The sequence below is a fragment of the Protopterus annectens genome, chromosome 7.part0 (assembly GCF_019279795.1).
Source record: "Protopterus annectens isolate FY-2018-M chromosome 7.part0, PAN1.0, whole genome shotgun sequence".
Taxonomy (NCBI): Eukaryota; Metazoa; Chordata; order Ceratodontiformes; family Protopteridae; genus Protopterus; species Protopterus annectens.
Genome location: NC_056739.1, coordinates 981041069 through 981053626, shown reverse-complemented (window position 1 = coordinate 981053626; position 12558 = coordinate 981041069). Strand labels below are relative to the sequence as shown.

The window sequence follows — 12558 nt, the reverse complement described above, 5'->3', positions numbered from 1 at the left end:
AAAGGATGCATTGGTTCGTAATGTAACTCTATCCTTGTGAAAAATCAAGTATGGAGGTTTTGAAGGCAGTGTTTGAATTTCTGAAATTTGTCTAGCAGATGTAATGGCTACTAAAAAAATGTTTTCCAAGTTAGATATTTCAAGCCACACTTAGCTGCTGGTTCAAAGGGGGAATATATAAGTGCCTGCAGTACCAGATTGAGGTCCCATGGGGCAGTAGGGTCTTTAAAGGGAGGTCTTAAAAGCAAAGTGTCTCTCAAGAAGGCTCTGTACAGCTTATGAGAGCCTACTGAGCAACCTTCAAAACCAATGTGAATGTTTTATATTGCAGCTAACTGGACTTTTATGGTTGAGGAATTAGCTTCTTCTTTAAAAAGTAGGGCCAAAAATTGAAGGATGTTATGTATAGGAGCTGAAAAAGGTTCAAAATGATTTTGATGTGCCCAAAACACAAATCATTTTCATGTACTGGAATAGAGTTTATGTGTTGGAAGGCTTATATGAAGATAAAAGTATATGTCAGACAGGGGAGGAGATCATAGGTTGTCTGGCTATTAATGGAATTAGAGAACCAGGCCATCAGCTTGACGTTTGATATGTCTGGATGGATCATGCCTGTTGGGTGAGACAGGAGATCTGGAATTGGATCCAAAATCCAAGGTTGGTGAAGTAAGTGAGTGAGGCCAAAGGAAGAGGAACTGAATCTGTCGAGGCCAGAAGGGTTCAATGAGGATAACTTTGCTCTTCAACATGGCAGCTTTCTGTAGGAATTTCGGAATTAGTGGTATTGGTGGATAGGCGTATAGTAGACTTAGGGGCCAATCGTGAAGTAGAGCATCCTTCGGTGATTCCCCCTGTGGGGAGATTAGGGCAAAGTAGCTGCTGCATTTGTTGTTCAGGGGAGAAGCAAAAAGGTCACAGTAAGGATGGCCCCACTGATGAAAAATCATGTCCATTACATTCTTGTTGAGAGACCACTCGTGAAATAGAATAATACACCTACTCAACTTGTCTGTTATTACATTGGACTTCCCCAGAATGTACTTTGCTATGAGAAAGCAGTTGGATAAGATCACCCATTGCCACACTCATGAGTGCTTCAAAGGAAGAGCATTCTGAAAGGATTGCAAAGCTAAAAACACTGATATGCAAATTGGCCTCTTCGAGGAACCAAGTGCTTTGGACTGTTTTCCCCAGGAAATGCCCCCACCCCAACTGGGAAGCATCCATGGTCAGTATGGCCTTGGGCTGAGGGGGAACAAACGGAAGGCCTTGTAGAACCTGATCTGATTGATTCCACCACTTGAGATGTCTCTTGTATATATGAGTGATTCAAGTCAGAGTTAACATGGGTTGATAAAGTATCAACCATTGTATTGCTAGCATCCACTGTACAATCCTCATGTAAAATCTGGCTAAAGGTACTAGTGTTATTGCCGCTGACATTGATCACAGAGCTTGAAAGACCAAGCGGGCCGAAGTCATGGTACTGCAGTTTATTTTTCTGACCTGTGTTTTTATAGTTTGCACACTTGAGGGAGGCAGTGAAACTGTCACTGACTTTTTGTTGAATGGTACTCCTATGAATTCCAATTTGTGAGTTGGTTCCAGCTGGGACTTGTCGTAATTTATCCCCGGATGAGAACATGTCTGAGGAACCTTATCTCTTGCCGTTATTAATTGATGACTGGTCAGAGTGGTGATGAGCCAGTCATCTAGGTATGGAAACACCCAGAATCCTTGCAGTCCCAAGTGTGCTGCTACTACTGCCATACATTTGGTGAACACTCTGTGGGCTCTGGCGAGGCCAACGGGCAGAACTCTGAACTCCCAGCCTGAAGCATAGGTACCTTCTGGTTCATCTGTTCATCTTTATGTGATAGTACTCATCCTGAAGGTCTGTCGAGCACATCCAGTTGCCCTTGCCCAGAAAAGGGAGAATGGACTGAACTGTGACCATCAAAAAGTTGGTGCATAAAACTGACTTGTTTAAGTTGCTGGGGTCCAAAATTGGTCTCCAATCCCCTGTTTTCTTTGGCACTAAAAAGAACCGTAAGTTTCGGGTTCTGTCTGGTCTGATGGGACCTCCTGGATGACTCTTTTCTCTTGCAGCTTTTGTATTTGAATTACTGTTTGTTCCCTGTGACTGGGTGAAACATCGACAATTTTTTTTTTGAGAATGGAGGTAGAAGGGAAAAGGGTATTATATGACCTGTGGAAATAATCCTCTGCACCCAAGTATCTTTTGTTATGCCAGACTCTGTGGTGCAGGAGTAATCGACTCCTGACTGTATCTAGAGGTGGACAGTCAGGCCTCCTTTCAAGAGCTCTGGTAATGTTCGTCAACGAAAGAATCTCTGGATCCCTGGTTTTATGAGTCACCTCTGCCGTGGGGGCATTGTCGACCATTGGAGTTCCCTCCAGTGTCCCTGAGAGAACATCCTCTGTGTGTGTCCTTGAAAGGACCCTGGGATTTCTTGAACCACATCTTCTGACCCCCTCATTGATTCCTAGAAAATAATTTTTGAGGGGTGAAAAAATGTAGGCCCACGGCTGATAGAGTCTTTCCATCCTCCTCACACCTGGATAATGTGCCCTTCACTTTGGGGCCAAACAAAGAAGTGCTGTTAAAAGGAGCATTGACGAACGAAAACTTGAAGGGCTCCGCAAAATCACATAAGTGCATCCTGGCATGTTTCCTGATGGCAATGCCTGAATCCACTGCCCTTGAGGTTCTTTCAACTACATGCAAAATGAGCCTCATGAAAGAATTGGAAATAGATTGCAAGGTAGCCAACCGAGAAGTCACAGATTATTGGACCTCTGCAGAAATGGATCCTGATAGGGTATTTGATAGTTCCTTAATCAAATCCCACTGTAGTCTTGTAATGTGCCAAATAATCCAGCAACCTTAAGGCAAAGGTCGCTGAAGCATAGACACACTTCTCAAACCTGTCCATCATCCTCGACTCCCTGTTAGGGGGGTGAACAGTTGAACTCTTCTTGGCAAGTTCTTTTTTGGTGGCCGCCACCATGACCATGGCCTCAACGGGCACACCTTTACCCCAATATTGCTTATCCAAAGGTGGTGCCATATTCTTGTCCTGTCTCCTATGTTTTGGTTCAACTGTGTCGGGTTCCTTCCACGCCGGCTGAGAGACTAACTCAGTAAGCTCAAAGGTGGAAGGAGTAACCCAGGAGGTAGACGGGCGATTACCGAAAGCCTCTAGGAATACAGACTCCTTGGATGAAGGGTTGCTGGGAGTCCAGCCACCTCTCTGCTTTAGGACGTTGTGGATGTCTCCAATGAGACATCTTCAGTAGGTGACATGGGGGCCCTTCACCTTCACTGAAGTCTGTATCTTCGCTGATAGACTGCTCTGGGGATTTCAAGTGCTTCCTCTTACATGTCTTCTTTTGAGGGACCTCCTCAATAGGATGCTCTTGAGAGGTATTGGAAGCAATCAAGATACTCTGTTAGGAAGCCTGGGGGTCTCAGACTGGCTGTCCCTGTGTCAAAGAGTGATGAGGCTCTGAGCACAAAGTCATCAAGGTAGAAGGCTTAGGGTCTGAGGGGGTTGGATCTGTCTGTTCTGCTGAGACAGAGAAAACCTTCTTCACAGCCTCGAAGGCAGACCACTATAGAGAAAGGGAAGACCTTGGATCCAAAAAGAGATGCTTTTGGACCGCAGTACTCCCCTGCCCTGAAAACAATCTCCCTGAGGTGGAAGCCAGAGCTGAGCTATCCGGTGGGAATAATAAAGGGGGACCTGGGGTGGCGTAGCTCCTAGAAAGGTTTGAGCACCCCTGGGGGCACCACATCTACTGATGGTGCATGCCTTATCCTGGGTAATTGAATCAAATTTGAACCGGTATGGCTGAAAGTAGCCAGGTTCAGTACATTTTTATTTGGATTTGAGGAAGTGGGGTCTATCAATTTCTTTTTTGGATTCGAGGATGAGGTCGGATCCATCTTGTCTTTTTTCTTGGAGGGCTTCAAAATTATGGAAGTTGTAGAAGGTTTTGGAGAAGTTTTGGACTGTTTAACTTTGGGAGATTGATCTTCAGATATACCCTCTCCAAAGGCAGAAGGTACTAAGCCTTTTAAAATAAGCTTATTTTTTTCTTTCAACAAGTGCCCTGGGGTTGAATCCATGGCGTATAGAGCAATCTTCCTGTAAATGTAGCATTCCCAAACAGTATACACACATAGTGTGGGCATCAGACTTGGGAAGTTTGTGCCCACACTTTATACCCACATAGTGTGAGCATCAGACTTGGGAAGTTTGTGCCCACACTTTACACATTTTTTAAATCCATTGGGACATTTTTCCGCCATAACATTAAGCTACACTAAGCTGTGAAAACAAAGAAAGTCAAGTAAGAATAGGATCTTTTTTTTTTTTTGAATCCAGGAAAAAAAACAAACAATGGTAAGAAAAGATGGCTACACTAAGTGTAGAAAGGAAATTACTAGCCATAGTAATTTAAGAAGTACACTACATACTAAAAGGAGAAAGAAAGTAAACTTTAACAGCTATAGTAACATGACATCCAATTCTGTATGATAAGGGACAAGTAATAAGGAAAAAATTAGAAAATTTAGTAGGATAGAAAACAATAATAAAGCCCTCGTCTCCTAAAAGCTCAAGAGTAGGTCAGCCACGTCTTTCGCTGAAAGCGGCAGACGAGATCTGAGGTAACTTAGGATTGGTGCATTGTGGGTAATGGAGAAGCTTGAGAGTTTTTGGTTGCTACAAGCTTTAGCAATGGCTGAGTTGGATCCGAAGGATCAGGTCTGAACCCATCAGTGGAGGCTACAATGAAAATTGACATCAGATCATTTGTTAACCCAAAAAACAAAAAGGAAAGAATACAACAAAGGTGTGACACAAATGGAGCAAAAAGTTTGCATCTACTAAAACATTTATGGGTAAGGGAGAAGTTATCCAGACACTAGAAAAAGAACTCCATGACATGCCAAACAATACAGAATTTACAAAATTCATTGAAATACTACTGTAAAAGTAATAAAAGTGATAACTGAGGAAAGCCTGAAACAAGCGGACCACATCTGTTGACTAAAATGGAAAATGAGATCTGAAGTAATCTTGGGGACAAGAAGGGTTTATGGGTAAGGGGAGGAGCCTGAGCTGAGGATCCACAAGTCTAAAAGCAGCCAAAGTCAGATTAGAGACTGGATCAGAGACCCATATGTTGAGGAATGGATGGAACACACATCAGATAATCAAATCATCAGAGGAATATCAGGTAAGATTGGACAAAAACAGTTTAGATTCAGATCAGAATGCAGCACAACCAACCTGATGTGTGCAGTTAAAAGAAGTTTGAAGATGAGAGTCCAACTGGGCATTCCTAGACTTAGAGAAAGCATATGACTAGGCCTCAGGAAAGCTGATTTGGGCAGGCCTGCAGCAGTTCAAAGTCCTAGAAACATTGACAGAATTAGGGCGTCCTATGTACAGGGACCCAATGCCACAAGTACGAACAGTGCTCGGACTCACAGAAGGGTTCCCAGTGGGAGTGTGTTTGCATCAAGGTACAGATTTGAGGCCACTGTTTATACTGGTGACGGACTGCATCTGCAAACAGATCAGACGGGGCAGATAAACAAAACTGCTATATGAAGTCAATGTGGCATTTACAAGCAACGGAGTAGAAACAGCTGCAAATGATAGGGGAACAGAATGTAAAACTGAAGTTACACTGTATGAAACTGAGTACAGACAAGACAGTTTTCTTGGCAGAAAATGGGAGATATCAGAAGATGAAAAGTGAGATAGAAGGGGAAATAGTGGAACACGTTATTAGACTCATAATTCTTGGTGGGGTGGTGGGGAAGAAGGAGAAGTCGAAATGAGGAAGTTAAAGCTAGATTTAGCAGTGCCATAGCCAACTGTCACAGATTATTGTGGTAATATGTGACAGAAGACTACCAAAAAGCTGAGAAGCAAGGTGTACAAAAAATGATGTGACCAGTAGCTATGTGTAGTACAAAACCCTGGACAGTGAAGGCAAGCCCAGTTGAGGAATCTAGAATTGATAAGAATCAAGTGCCTGAGATGGCATGTAAGATGCACACTGTTAACTTAAAAACAGATAATGGAATGGCTTAAAACTTTTTAATCAAAAAGTACAAGCTTTCACATTCAAAGTCGCTTCATCAGGTATAATAAACATCCTAATCAACAGATATTTAAACAATAAATAATTAATTTATTTATTTATTCACTCAGTAATGCAAACCACGTAAAATTAAAACCAGTTTTAAAGAGCAAGATTAATTTAAACGTGGTTCATTCACAGCATTAAGCCATATAATCAGGGATGGTCTTTTAATTCAAGGACAGGTAACAGGTGTGTGTGTGTGTGTGTGTGTGTGTGTGTGTGTGTGTGTGTGTGTGTGTGTGTGTGTGTGTGTGTGTGTGTGTGTGTGTGTGTGTGTGTGTGTGTGTGTGTGTGTGTGTGTGTGTGAGTATATAAGTGGGGGTGTCTGTGCCATAGCTAGGAATGTGCCACCATGGAGATTGCCACTTAATTACCGTTTCAGAGACATGCAGATTAACTGATAATGAGGATTTTCCTCATTGCTGCGAATGTTTCTCTGAGTCAGTTTTTTCCATGATCATATTAAAGGGCCCTTTTTGTCACAGCATTACCTCTTGCAATGACCGTTTCTGAATCCTGGCCTTAATGATGGAGATCTACATGAAAAAACGCATTTTGTTTCTCTGATAACCAATGAGAAGATGTGGAGATTTTTATCTTCATTTAGGGTGTTGTGTATAAAATAAATACATGAAAATGTTTAAAGATTCCTGTGTTACATATTTAACTTTAAAAGTTCATACTGTTATTCCAGTCATTCATCTTCCTATACAGAATGTTCATATGTCAAATGCATGGGAAACATTTTAGAATGATTGTTATAATTGTAAAACAGCATATAAAAACCCAATGCATTTTCATTAGAATTTATACCATTTTGTATGCTTGGTAAGTATGGAAAAAATAATTATTATCATGTCTGCCAAATAGAAAATGAGTGATGGAAAGTTGTTGATAACTAAGACTAATTACTAATTAGTTAAGGTTGCAGTAAAGTGTATATAAAACAAGCTCCTTATTTTTTTAGATGTGTAAACTCAGAATAAGAGTTGTGGTATTTGATGCTCCTTGCAAATCTGGAAAATTTTGCTTTCAGTAAAGATGGAGTTTTTATTGTTACATATTTGTTAGCTTGTTTGGTGGGACTTTGCATCTTTCTCCTAATAAACAGGTAGACTCACTAGACCCAACGAGTCCGCTTCAAGGAGTGATACAGACTTGCTGCACAACAAAAATTAAGTGCTAATGTCACAGAGTAGTCATTCAGTTTATTTTATATCTAGATATGTCTCTTAAAATATTTTCATTAAATTTTGTAGTATTTGACCGAGATGACTTCAGATGCTGCTGCACTAGATTCTTTGAACAAATGTGCAGACTTTATTCAGTTATACAGTTTTGCATTTATATTATTTAGTTCTTGGGAGTGGCACGTTTAATGTTCCTACTCATTTAAGCACTTGTTAATGAAATAACTGCACAAGACAATCCTTATATGCTAAGAAGTACACAGGACAAACAGATGGCACTCTCTGTCTAGTATACCCACCATTTAAGACTGCTGTAGGTGTGAAAGCCTTCTGTAGACTGGGATCTGCTACCTGGAACCACCTGCCTACAGACATGAAAAATCTAGAAACCATTAAAAACTTCAAAGATGCACTTAAAAAGCATCTTGTTACTAAGTCTACCTGCAACAAATATCTTGACACTGGTGACCTACCATCCCATATCATGAATAACAGAATACATTTAATACACCTAACTTAGCAACTTAATGTGGTATCTTATATGCAAATATTTCACCTGTATATAGGAGTATGCTAGCACTGTATTTGATGCACATCTTAGCTTGTATTTTGTGTGTGTGTGTGTGTGTGTGTGTGTGTGTGTGTGTGTGTGTGTGTATATATATATATATATATATATATATATATATATATATATATGTATATATATATGTGTATATCAATGCATTCTGACTGGATATTTTAATGTTATCCTAATATGCATTCACTCTTACTATGTTTTGAATTTTGCTATGGATTGATTTTGTATATCATATTGTTGCTTGAAAGACCATGATGTATTTTCTACTCTTTGAGCTTGGCTCGTTGATGAAAAGGGTCAACAGACCAGGCCACTTGCCAGGTGAACAAATAGTTAATAAATAAATAAGTTATTACTATAACCTTTTTATTTATTTTTATTTTATTTTGATTATTCTTTTCTCCTTTTTTCTTAGCTGTTTAGTTTGCCTTGTATTACAAGCATATAAAAGAATCAGAATGTAATAAACTTTTTTTGCCTTTTTTAACAGGCATTGTGATTAGCTGATGGACTGAAATCATGCTATATCAATTGTTCTGCTGCTGGAACTCCCAAGAAACGTGTTTAAGGAGTATTTAACAAATTTACCAGTTTGAGTAATCAAACATTTGAAAACTGTCAAAAGCATGCCTTATTTAGCCTTTCCTAGAAGGATGACATGTAGTAGAAGATGAAACTTACCAAGGTTTTTTAATTTTTAGATGGTGTACAAAATTTGGGCTTGGTGTGCTTATTGATGTTGCTTTTTCTGTGTGAAAAATATCTATATATTAGAAATAAGAATGCTGTATTCTGAAATCATGCATGCACTATTGATTTTATTTTTTGTCAAACTTTAAATGACTGGGGCTGATGGGAGGCACTGTTGCCATCTAGCACTAGATTTTTGTAAAATGCATTACAGGCTGTAAAACAGGGCAAATGTTTGTAATGCTAAATTTAATTTGCTTGCAATTCAGACACTGTCAAAATCCCTTATAAATCTATATATTTATACCTGTATTATATATAAAAGGTAGGTGAGAATATCAGTTTCCTTAATGTCACAGTGTAAATTAAACCCAGTTGTTCAAGGGCTTATGAAATGCAGCACATTGTGCCCATTTCTAAACTATGTGCAGAAAGTCCAGCATGCAATAACTTGTGGCCTCAAGTAACCCAGTTTATGAAAAAATCAGCAATTGTTTCAGAATGGATCAAGGGTGGGGATAGAAGAGAGTCCTGTTACCTGCTTTGTTATACAATGTTCATTCTTGCCTGTTAAAGTATGATTTTGTTACTCTGTTGTTTAAAAACGAAAATGTACATTCCAGTTTTTATTTTTATGTAGCATGGTATTATTCTATGCAAAATTTTATTTGGCTAATAGATAACTTTGGTTATCAAATTTTCACTGTCTTGCTTAGAGGGGGAAAAAGCTTTACTGTTGTGACATTATTTTATGACATTTTATGGGATGAATAATTTAAATGCATGTACTTGTATATATTATGGCAACTTAAATTCAAATGAAACTCTGGGCCCACAAATTTTTAAAAAAAGTGAATAAATAAATCACTGGTAAACAACATGTTTCTAATAATACTTTGTGATTAATGTTTATATTTCCTATTTTATGACATACATTAGTTATAATAAAATTAAAAAGAAACATACATTTTCAAAAAGCACTTCCCCGTGATAAGTGGTAGATGATTTTAATATTCACACGTGTTGAACTCAAATAACTTTTTGAATGAACATCTGTGGTTCCTATTTATTTAAAGAAACTTGTGGTGCCTTGCTGTCCAGCTACAGAACTGTAGGAATGATGGGGTAGGTGAGGTTTCAGCCCTTGGTGCCAGCTGGCATCAGGGGAAACTATGTGCAAGTATGCAACTGCATGAAAAAGGTAAAAGATCTGCATTCTGCTCCTGTTTTATGTGATAATATTGCTGTTTTCTTGCAGTCTCAGACTGGTTCCTTTCAGGAAAAAATTAACTTGATTGGATGTAGCACATCCTGCTATGCAAGGCACATTTAAAATTGCTTCAGTGCTGCAGTAGAATTCTCCTTTTGGCCTTCTCTGTGAATTGCTTTGTAACTGGTTTCTTTGACTTTGCCTTGTCCAGGTTTGCAGGTAGGGTGCAACAGAGTTAGGAGGAAAAAGATAATTTTAGTTAAAAAATAAGGTACTGTGAAACTCAACAGCGGTGTGTATGGATGGGGTGCGCTGTGCAAAATAAGTATCTAGTGCATGAAGTGCCATGATTATGGTCTAAAATATATGAACAGACAGGCTTGTTAAGCACATTTCTGGCATCAGAATGGTGCTAAACAAGATTTAGTTAAACACCTCCCGTCAACACTGTTAAGCATTAGTCTCACACTAGGGCATTAACAATGCTCGGCGGCCACAATAGAAGAGCGTCAGAAAGCTGTTTAACTCTTCATTTGGACTTTTTCCAAGATGCTCATCTTTGGTGGCCCCTCTCTTTAAATAGGTCTCAACCATTTACCTCCAGAATGAGGAAGAAATCTAGGAATAATCGGGACATTGACAGAATAATAAAATCTGAATTAGCATGCATTTTATTAAGTTAAAGGGCCAGATGTAATAACTCCTACAACAAGTGTACACAATCTCTGTTCAAGAACATACCTATCATAATTTTCTAGTTACTCAGAAAGATTATGCTGTGTATGTACATGTAGTCTACACTTTGTGGTAACCTTTATGAATCCCCCTCAGTATTTAAAGCTGCAAGAAAATCAGTAGGAATGCTAAAATTAGGAGGAAGAAGGTGTGAGTTATGCTTGTGTTGTCTTTTCACTCAGAACAGTGTACACTTAGTGTAGGCTTTATTGAATCCCAGGTAAAGTATTCCGTAAGTCTAATTACTGTCATTATTTATGAAGTGTAATCCACAAACATTTCTTCCAAAAATTACCAGTTTTAGGAGGGACAATTACATTTTCAGTGAAAATCAGGGATGTCCTTAAAAACCAAGAACAGTTGAAAAGTATGTTTTCTGTATGTCAGTGGTTAGTGTGTTATGGCTTTCTAAGCTGTAAAACACTTACCACTACTACATTGTTTTCTTTCTTTCTAAATTTGTAGTATATTGGAGCAGGTAAAGTTCCATGCACTGCACAAAATTATGATAGGATCATTCCATCATGACCTTTGATGTCATGTGCTCTGAACATGAACTCCTTTAGTTTCACTCTTGTCATTCATGCCTCAAATACACAACATCCTAATTATGATAGATGACACAATCACAATATTCTGCTTTCTCAGGCAACAGTTTCCTTTACTGTAGCTGTACTCACCTTGGTCCCTCAAGTCATCAGGTGAGGGATTGATAGTTGTTCTGAGGATCTGTGTTAAGATAATCTGACAGACTTCTGTTTGTCTGCATTACTGAATCTTTCTGAGTCAGCTGTTTTCAGCTGTGCCATACTGAGGCCTCTTCTAGGAGAACCCTTGGATTCCATCTTTTTAGGAGTGTCTACCTGAACATTCAGGAGCTGTTTTTATATTACTTGATCATTTACTGGTCTACTATACTGAAACTGTCTGCTGTTTAATTTGTTTTATTGTAAACTTCTCAAGACATTTAAGTAAGCTAATAAAATAATACATACAAATAGTACATACACAGCATAATCTTAACTTAACAAACTTCCCCTTGATTTACGTTCAATCTCCCACACCTCACACTTTAAAATGAACTAAAAGCTTATTTTCTCAATTCCAGAACCTGCCCTTACCATGACCTTACCTAGTCTTCCTTCCCTTTATGTACCCTCAAAAGGACCATACTTAGTACCTCATTACACCTCTCTGTCCAATGTGTCTACTATGCGTTTGCATAATTTTATACAAACAACATGATGTTAAGTTGTCAATCTCGCCTTCATTCTTGCTTGATGGGCTCAGAGCCGATCCCTCGGCTCCGACTCGGCACTTGCTAAGCTCGAGAGTCACTTTTACCAGCTCGAGGCAGCCCCATATCCCATGATGCAAGGCGGTAAGTACCCAGATCTCGTTTGCCGCTTCGCTTAGGAGGTCTTCTTTTTACCAGCTCCTGGTAAGTTATTCACTTTTGTGAGATTTAAGCCCCTTTTAGTAAAAAAACCTTTTATTGATAGTTTTAAGTTTATTTTGTACTTTTTCTGACAGAAAATCCCTATCTCCTTTAATTTTGTTAGTCAAACTTTTCCCTATCCCATCCCCCCCTGTTAGGGTGTGTGTGTTGGTTTTATAGAATACCTTTTGGTATTTATTTAAGTTAATTTTGACTGGTGTGTGTGTGTGTGTTTTTTCAGCACCATGTCAAAGGAGAGGGTCTCAGGTTTTAAGAAGTGTGACTCGTGCTGTCAGAAGATGTCTCTGACAGACGGTCACACTTCTTGCCTGTATTGTCTGGGCCCTCTTCACCTGCAGGACTCCTGTGCTATTTGTCATTCCTTCAGCCAGAGAGTCCTGCAGGAGAGATTTAATAAGCTGATACTTAGGGGCCTTCTGCCGGAGGGCTCTCCGGCTAAGTCGGCTCCACCAAAATCAGCAAAATCTTCCAAGGCCCAGGCTTCTGTATCTAAGCCTGTGGCCTC

At 39.3% G+C, this 12558-nt stretch overlaps 1 protein-coding gene across 3 annotated transcripts in view; it reads left to right on the top strand.

Annotated features, from left to right (window-relative positions):
• Positions 1–9529, top strand: part of NPTN (neuroplastin) — a 2340387-nt gene extending 2330858 nt beyond the window's left edge. For all 3 annotated transcript variants that reach the window (XM_044077564.1, XM_044077563.1, XM_044077562.1), the window contains one exon: positions 8450–9529. The gene's annotated coding sequence lies outside the window, so the exon portion shown is untranslated. The remainder of the gene's footprint in view (positions 1–8449) is intronic.
• The last annotated feature ends 3029 nt before the right edge of the window (positions 9530–12558 follow it).